Consider the following 9,833-nt stretch of genomic DNA (forward strand, 5'->3'; position numbering starts at 1 on the left):
TCGTAATTCATTTTTAAGCAAACGAATGTGATTTGTAATGGTCACCAAGAAAGACACGCTGGTTATTTCCACTACGGAAAGTGCAATGATAAACACAGTTATGTCGACATAAGATTCCATTGAACTCTGTGTCGCATATGACTCAATCTGAATTCGCTTGCGAAATTAAGGTTTACAAATCCCAGAAGGGAATTCAGTGTCTAGAACCGCTAGACTTCATCTGACATTGCAGTTGTCCTGTAATTCTCCTGCTTACATTTGAAACTCTCTCTCTCTCTCTCTCTCTCTCTCTCTCTCTCTCTCTCTCTCTCTTACACACAAACACACCCCCAAACAAACAAACATATAGAAGGACCACTTCAGGTAATTCTGTAAGCTGTTTTGGTATGTCGGCTGATCCACGTGCTAAAATCAGGGCCTACATGCAGGTCAGTCGACCCTCCAAGTGTCCCTATTTTCCAGGGACAGTCCCGGATATACAGAAGTCGTCCTGGTTTCTGATTTGATCCTAGAATGTCCCACTTAGGATGTCCCTATTTTCATTGGAGAAATGTCTGAAGCTAGGGTATGGAGTTATCTGACCCTTGGGCCATCTTAAGGCAGCTTTCTATAGGGAACATTTTAAATGTTTGATTATGTTTTTATATCTGTTGGGAGCTGCACAGAGTGGCTGGGGTAACCCAGATAGATAGGTGGGGTATATCAATACAGTTGGTACCTTGGATTACAGACACTTCAGGTTACATACGCTTCAGGTTACAGACTCCGCTAACCCAGAAATAGTACCTCAGGTTAAGAATTTTGCTTCAGGATGAGAACAGAAATTGTGCTCCGACGGCGCGGCAGCAGCGGGAGGCCCCATTAGCTAAAGTGGTGCTTCAGGTTAAGAACAGTTTCAGGTTAAGAACGGACCTCCGGAACGAATTAAGTTCTTAACCCGAGGTACCACTGTATCAATATTAATAATAATACAGTCGTACCTTGGAAGTCGAATGGAAACTGTTCCGGAAGTCTGTCCAACTTCCAAAACATTCGGAAACCAAAGCATGGCTTCCTGCAGCCAATTGGAAACCATGGAAACCCCGTCGGACATTTGGGCTCCACAGAATGTTCGCAAACGGGAGCACTCACTTCCAGGTTTGTGGCGTTCGGTAAGCAAAACGTCTGAGTAGTAGTAGTAGTACAGTGGTACCTCTGGTTACATATGCTTCAGGTTACATACGCTTCAGGTTACAGACTCCGCTAACCCAGAAATAGTGCTTCAGGTTAAGAACTTTGCTTCAGGATGAGAACACAAAACGTGCTCCAGCGGCACGGCGGTAGCAGGAGGCCCCATTAGCTAAAGTGGTGCTTCAGGTTAAGAACAGTTTCAGGTTAAGTACGGACCTCCAGAACGAATTAAGTACTTAACCCGAGGTACCACTGTAGTAGTAGTAATAGTAATAGTAATAATAATAATAATAATAATAATAATAATAATAATAATAGGACATTCCAACTTTCATCGAAAAAATGTTGAAGGATATGTGAGAGAAGGGTTGGTCTGGCCCCAGGTTCCTCTCATATTTTATAGCCAGTTTCCGGGTACCAAATGCAAAGCAAAATAAATGACAGAACCAGCTTTTTTGGAGATGTGCTGAATTGAGGCCTCGGGTGCATGTATTGCTTTGCACTGCTACTACGGAGACCAATCAGTGTCAACTGCAGACTGTAACAAATGCCGCCCGAAGAAGTATCCTTGAAAAGAGAAACTAAAAATTCAGCATTTTACATGGTGCCATTAATGGTATCTGACGGGAAGCTAAATAAACTCCCATCATGTATTACTAATTTATAACAAAGCACAGATAGCGTGGAGAACCAATTGCTTGGAATCAATAGAGATTTAACGACCTGTAGAGGGGGAAATAAAGCATTCTGTCAAAAATGCAGAAGGCACTAATGAAGTATGTATTAGGGCACCAAACAAGAGAAAAGAAATTATAAGAGACCCTGTCAGCATTGTAGATGGTAATAATGCACTGATCCATCCGAGGAGGAAGATATTTTGCTCAGCGGTCAGAGCCGGCCCAACCAGGAGGCAGGTGAGGCCAAGTGCTTCAGGCGGCAGAAGTCCTTCAGGTGGCATGCCCTTGCGTGCCCTGCCTGCCCCACTGCCTCCACCAGCAATGGAGAAGTGCTGCCACCTTCGGAATCAATTTTGGGATAAGATCTCACCTGAAATCACACGAGATCCTGTGGAGTTTGCAAGATCTCTCACGATTTTGGGCAAGACCTCGCCCCAAATCAGTGCAGTCTTGGGGCAGTGATGCTTACCTGACCTCATGTTTGAAGTCTGCTGTGAGTCATTGCTGCTTCCTGGGAGTGGCTGGGGAAATCCAACCAGAAGGGGGGTCTAAATTTATTATTATTATTATTATTATTATTATTATTATTAGGGAAGGAGAAAGGAGGTGGCAGGGAGGCTTCTCCTTTCAAAGAAACAGCAGTGACTCAGTCAGTGCTCCCCCCCCCCAAAAAATGTTTAGGGTTGCTCTCATTTTCCTACTCTTATTGAAATACTGCCCCTCAATGAGGCCAAACCTAGATTCACTAAATGTTTAGGGGTACCCCCCCGACAGTGGCGTAGCGTGGGTTGTCAGCACCCGGGGCAAGGCAAGTAATTTGTGCCCCCTAACCCGTGGATTTGCGCCCCCTAACCCGTGGATACGCGCCCCCTAACCCGTGGATTTGCGCCCCCTAACCCTAACCCCCAGATGTTGCGCCCGGTGCGGCAGGCCCCCTGCACCCCCCACGCTACGCCACTGCCCCCCCCAAAAAAGCACTGGACTCTGTTGTTAGGAGGTCAGCTGTGTGCTGTCATATGATCATGCCATCCACTACTGATTGTGCCAGTAAACCTAACCATATAACAATATAATCTGATTCACCTAATATTGGGTTGGGGAAAATAGAACTTCTTTAAAGACTCACTGATTTTATGGGACCCACAATTCTGCTCACATTTATTTATCTAAGTTTATTCCCTTCTGTCTCCAGTTGGTGATATACACAATAACAATTCAAATAAGTAGAATATTGTGGGGTTTTTTTTTAATGCCAGAGTGATTTATCTCCCTTTATTCCCTTCTGTCTCCAGTAGGAGACAGTTGGTGATATACACAATAACAATTCAAATAAGTAGAATATTGTGTGTGTGTTTTTAATGCCAGAATGATCCTCCCTATTGCTTATGATGGGGAAAGGGGTGTGATTTAGAGCAGAGAAATGGCAAGTGGACAAAGGGTTAAACTCATCTGCACTCTCCACTGTTGGTCTCCTTTAAATTGCCCACTCCCAAAGCTGCATTTCCATAGAAACAGAAAATTGTAGGGGAAACCTCCTCGTGACTCATTTTACAATCCTTTCCAGTTTATTGACATCTTTCTCCAGTTGTGGCACTGGCCTGGGAGTTCCCCAAATGCTAAAGATTGCTAGAAGTTCAGAGAGATCTGGTGGTCCTTTTGTTTCATTTCTGTAGATTTTTAAGAAACCTGGCTGTGGTTGTTAAATCCAGAACCGACAGAGTTGCCATACGTCCAGAATTTTCAGGATATGTCCAGAATACTGCAGTCAGCAGCAGTGTCTGGGCGGTGATCAGCCAAGTGTCTGAGAAAATCTGGACGTATGGCAGCCCATGTTGACAGTGGCTTTGTTGCCATTTTTCCATAAAATCGGTCCAAAATGGCATTTTTTTTTGCGATTTTGCCAAAAGAGCCGAACAACTTTGGACAAAACTAAGAAAAGCCCCCGCGTCCCCCAAGCTCAGCAACTTTGGCCAGAAATGCTTTTCTGTCTGGATTTTCACTATTTGAAATATGGCAACCCTAAGAACTGAGCTTATCTACAGGAGAGATTTCCAATTACACAAGGAAGGAGTTAAGTTAGTTTGGTTTGGTTGCAAACGTAGCGATGACTGCAAGGAAGTGTGTGTTTTATACATGTCAGGAAATCCCCAGTTGAACAGGCCACGCCTCTTCCTATTTTTGTATGGCATAGTGAATACAGTCAGAAGAAAGATCCCATATAAAGAGTTGTAAGATATAGGGCTTACTCAAACTTACCTTTGCTCTGCTCTTTCCAGGCATGGTCAACGACTTACAGTTCCTTCTCTGAGTGCCACTCCTTTCTGTCGTCGTTCCAGAGCTTTCCTCGCTAAAAACACTCTTTAAAGCTCAATCAAAGCAAATGTCAGTCCGTGGAAAATCCGAATTGATGTTTGTTCTGATTTGGCTTTAAAGAATGGCTTTTCATGGGGAAAGCTTGGGGCAAAAGAAAATGAAAAACCCCAGACTCAGATATGGAACATTAAGGCACAGGTTCCTGGAAAAAGCAGGGCAAAAAGTAAGTGTGGATAAACTCATAGGTGGTGATAGACATTAGGCAAGTGGCTTGTCTCAACAAACCAATTGGGATTTCTGTGCATTTTTTATATTTTGGTATCCTGTTCCTTGATGGGTTTCCCACCCCCTTAGTATTCCCAGAAATATTCCTTAGAAGTATTATTCTTTCCATGGGAATTGTAATTTCCCTGCTCCCTGGATTGAATTGGGAGGCAGGGGAAACTGCAGATCCCATACTCTCTGACATAATTTCTTGCAGGGAAGCATAGATTTTATAGCACTCTCCGCATGCCATAGATTTTATAGCACTCTCCGCGATATGGGCTTAAAACACAGCAAAAATGGAAAGAAGTCCCAGCAAAAGAAGAATGGATACAAAAACTTATGGAATATGTACACAGCTGTCAACTTTTCCCTTTTCTTGTGAGGAATCCTATTTGGAATAAGGGAATTTCCCTTTAAAAAAGGGAAAAGTTGACAGCTATGAATATGTAGAAATGGTGAAACTTACTGGAAAAACAAGAAATCAAGATAACAAACTTTATATAAAAGAATGGAAATGGTTTATAATGGAATATTTACAAACAAACTGTAAACAGATAAGAACATTGGCAGGATTATTGTAATAACCTGCAGCTTTACAAGAGTATATATTTAAAGTAGATGAATGAATGAGCAAATTAAGTTAATTTGGATATGCAGAAAATATTAAAAATAAATTGAAGGAACCGCAGAAAGAGGGGGAAGGAAGTCGAGTTTTGACATGCTAAAATGATTGTAAAATTATTGAAATGTATAAAATTGAAAATCATAAATAAAGTATATAAATAATAAAAATAAAAAGCACAGCAAGATGGTTTGCCTCCACTGTGTTTCAAACCACATTTTTATTTTATTTATCTATTTGAAGGTAGGTGGTTCGAATCCCCGTGATAGGATGAGCTCCCATTGCTCGGTCCCTGCTCCTGTCACCCTAGCAGTTTGAAAGCATGACGTGCAAGTAGATAAATAGGTACTACTCCAGCGGGAAGGTAAACAGCATTTTCGTGCGCTGCTCTGGTTCGCCAGAAGCGGCTTAGTCATACTGGCCACATGGCCCGGAAGCTGTACACTGGCTCCCTCAGCCAATAAAGCGAGATGAGCGCCACAACCCCAGAGTCGGCCACGACTGGACCTAATGGTCAGGGGTCCCTTTACCTTTTTATTTGCACATTTGCCGTACCCATCTGCATGGGTAGATGTGCTTCCAAGTTGCCTGATCTCAGTGCACACCAGTGGGCAGGAATACTTTCATATGGCTAACATTTTCCAATCAGATTGAAGCTTTATGAAGTCTCCAAACATGAGGTCTGCGGCATTGTTTCCATTATTTTACATCTACAGGGTGGAATGAATGAATGAATGTTTATTATTACAGCTAAACAGCCGCCATAGTAAAAATCAGAATTTCAGGTTAATTTTTACATAAACATTAAAACAGTCAAAGTGGAATTTAACAATCAATATACTAATTAAATGGATTTAAAATAGGTGTCCAAGAAAATATGGATCCCATTAAAAGTTTTTTTTTTTAAAAAAAGAAGAATTTGACTGTGAGCTGTCTCAATTTATGACTGGTTTGTGGCGCTGTGTAATCTTTTGCTTTCTTTGACTTACGGCTATTGCACAAAATCTAGCTACATTTCCACAAGGGTCTTCATGTGACAAAATGTATTCATATCCTGATTTTATAAGCTGAGATGCCATTGGGAGGGAAGTAATTGCTAAAACCAAAATGGAAGAATGAATTTATGTGGTTTATACACAATGGTACAGTGTGGTGCTTTGAAGAATCTCGATCAGGGTTCTGGGTTTCAGCTCCAAAGCATAGCTGTCAACTTACAGATTTGAAAATAAGGGACCAGCAGCCTTGAAAATAAGGGACCAGCAGCCAAAATAAGGGACCTGCAGCCTCACCTGTTCCAGCCACTCCAGCCTTCCTGTCCTCCTGCAGTCTGGTCAAACTCATGCTGGTAGCTTCGAGAACACTGTCCAACCAACTTTGTAACCAGAGGTTCAACTGAATAGAATCTGAATCACATGCACCACAAGGCCTATGCAGCCTCAACTTAAGATGGCTCCCCGGCCTGGCTTTGCACTGCAAAGTTTACAGCAGCACGTGCAACAAAATGGCGTCCAGCATTCAAAAACCCCCTCAGCTTGCATTAACTAGCCACACACAAGGCATGCAAGCTCCACCCCCAGTCGTTCTTAGACTTTTTATTGGGTGAGCAACACAGCCAAGCAACACAGTTGGAGCCTCCCTCCTCCCTGGCCGGCAGGGAGGGAGGGAGAGGAGCTGCTTCCTTTGAAATTTAAGGGACATCATTTAAGGGACATCATTTAAGGGACATTTAAGGGACATCTATCAATAAGGGACAGCAGTGGGACATGGCGCTGGAATAAGGGACTGTCCCTTCAAGTAAGGGACACTTGACAGCTATGCTCCAAAGCTGAAAAGAGAAACTGCCCAGGTCTCGAGGTCTTACTGGTTTTGCTGCTACATTCTCTTCAGATCAGCATATCTGCTTGTTATTAGGAGACACATTTTAAGACCGCATTAGCTATTTCCAAATTGAAACAGAACTGGAAATCCTGAATGTAATGAGAGAGACTGTTGGGGGAAATAATTTCTTGACCTGCCTGGCAAAACTGTATTATCAGGCTTAATTAGCTGGTATGGAATGAGGTATGTCTAACACCACCTGCAATGGGGATCTTGATAATAATAAAGGTTAACGATTCGATGCAAACCTTTAAACTAACACAGTTGATGCCAAGTGCTGCAGCTAATTCACAGAGATGGCATGTCTTGTTTTCGGTAAAATGCTTAATGCTGGGAAGCACCGTAAACTGCTTCTTTATTGCCCTGTATACAGATGTCTCCATCTTTTTTATTTTCTGACAGGTCCTTACAACTTAACGAGGACACATGGTTTCGGCGAGGCAGGTTGACCTATGAATAGAGGATTCCGTAGGTGCCGAAGATTGTGGCTGCCACAGTGAAGGGCTTCAACTTTGCCCATTGACTTTGAGGGTCCCAGCCCCCACAAATATATTATTGTGGGTGCTGAAGTACCCACAGGCCCCCTGGAGTTGGCTCCAGGGGAGGATTCAATTGTGAAACCCATCTCTTTGTAATAAAAGCACACAGAATGCCTAAGACATTCCCCTGTGTCCAAGACACTATGATTTTAACAATTGCCAGAGAGGGGAAACACAGCAGGGTGAAGGCGTCTTCTTCTATATGTCCCTGTGTAAGTTTCAGTTAGTTTTTCTAATAAGGCTGTTTCCCATTGTTACGGAAATTACTGGGGGGGGGGCACATCTTTAAAGTTGTTAAATGTTACAAATATTATGCATAAATGTATCCTTTCGACTTAACAGCTCAGGGAAGTTAACTAGCTTTAACAACCATATAAAATCAACTCCTTGGGCAGTTTCCTCCATTTCAACACTATTTTGCCCTTGGAAAAATGACTCTTTCCCCTGCCACCTCCCCAAGTGTGAGGACATGTATACACACCTCCTACCCCAGGAAGGGCCCAGAGGTGACAATTGCTGAGCTGATTGTTGGCCAAGGAAAGCCTAATCTCATCCCCAGACTTGCCAAGGGGTCCAGACATGCAAAGGAAGTTCTATTGTACTTTGGGTGGTGGGACTTCAGAGGTGTTTGGCTATGCTAATCTTATACCTGGGTCTTGCCCTGCCATGTCTGCTTATGCTGATCTTGTACCAAGGACTTGTCTGGACATGTTTGCCAAGGTTAAACTAGTGTAACCCCTGTCTACCCCTCCCCTTTTGTGACATGTCAGTGATGTAGCAATGATGCTGTACGAACTGTATTCTGGGATATGGTGGGAAAGTTTTAAAAGTCCTTGTCACCCCATCCTCGGGGTTCAAAATTCCTCTTTGAACATGTTGCGCAATAAACTTTGGACTACAGCTATTTGCTCCAGTTGGTGGCTGGACTCCTTCCTTTATTCCACAGAGACGACAAGCTGGGTGACTGAGCAGCCTCGCACCTAGATTCTTCCGTAACACCCATACTGTCTGATACCATTGGTCCATGCTTACTCCTGACAGATTTCTCCAGTGTCTGGCTATGATGTTTCTGGCTGCTGAGAGTAGCTGGGTTATGAGCTCTTTGTGTTGTGAGTGGGCAGTATTATCTATGACTGTTAATGTGGTATGAGTGCAGGTCTGTGCTAAAAAGGCAAACACAGTGGCAAACATTTAAATTTTATTCCAACTCTAGCGATGCGTTTTGTATATGGGAATGATTCAACAATCTGGATATCTCAGTGAGGATCCCAATTAGCCAGGTGTTAATTGATGTCCGGATAGCACTTACGTGACGATGAAGCTAACTCCAATGTGTTAAAGCCAACTTAAAACAATATTAACTTTCGTTAATTGTTGAGCTTAATTGCTGAAAGGCACCTAAAAAAAACATTGTACAGGTACTAGATTCAGGTAGGTAGCCATGTTGGTCTGACGCATTCGAAATATATATATATATATATATATATATATATATATATTATATATATATATAAAATTGTCCAGTGTCACCTTAGAGACCAACTAAGTTTGTTCTTGGTATGAGCTTTCGTGTTCATGTCTGTATTGTGTGTATCTGAAGAAGTGTGCATGCACACTTTTTTATATATTTCTAGGACAATGCTTATTTAATGGAAACACCGCTGTGGGTTAAACCACAGAGCCTAGGACTTGCCAATCAGAAGGTTGGCGGTTCGAATCCCCGCGGCGGGGTGAGCTCCCGTTGCTTGGTCCCAGCTCCTACCAACCTAGCAGTTCGAAAGCACGTCAAAGTGCAAGTAGATAAATAGATACCGCTCCAGTGGGAAGGTAAACGGCGTTTCCATGCGCTGCTCTGGTTCGCCAGAAGCGGCTTAGTCATGCTGGCCACATGACACAGAGGCTGTACGCCGTCTCCCTCGGCCAATAAAATGAGATGAGCGCCGCAACCCCAGAGTTGGCCACGACTGGACCAAATAGTCAGGGGTCCCTTTACCCTTTACTAAGGTGCTACTGGACAATTTTTTTATTTTTTTATATATATTTCTAGGACAATGCTTATTTAATGGAGACACCATTGATAGAATCTTTCAAGGAGTTGGAGATGATGTTTATAAGTGGTCCATGTTTCACAAGCAGACAGTAAGCTTGCAACAACTTGCTTCCAACAACTTGGGAAGTCGCAGTGCGGATTTCATATGCCCTTCATGGCCCGGGAAGATTTCTTCCTCGGGGGAAAGTGTTTTATACTAGTACAGTCCTGATTAGGAAGTGGTTTAGGGAACTGTCACTTCCTCCTGCTCATTGGCAACCAGGGGTGCCAACTTAAATAAAATATTGGGAGGGCCCAGACAAGCCCCACTCCACATA

At 43.0% G+C, this 9,833-nt stretch overlaps 1 long non-coding RNA gene across 1 annotated transcript; it reads left to right on the forward strand.

Annotated features, from left to right (window-relative positions):
* The first annotated feature begins 6,958 nt into the window (after positions 1 to 6,958).
* Positions 6,959 to 8,370, forward strand: LOC310745670. The gene is made up of 2 exons (XR_014540299.1): positions 6,959 to 7,925; positions 7,973 to 8,370. It is a non-coding gene; the product is annotated as an uncharacterized lncRNA (long non-coding RNA).
* The last annotated feature ends 1,463 nt before the right edge of the window (positions 8,371 to 9,833 follow it).

The sequence above is a fragment of the Podarcis filfolensis genome (genome assembly GCF_964270895.1).
Source record: "Podarcis filfolensis genome assembly, chromosome: 12".
NCBI lineage: Eukaryota > Metazoa > Chordata > Lepidosauria > Squamata > Lacertidae > Podarcis > Podarcis filfolensis.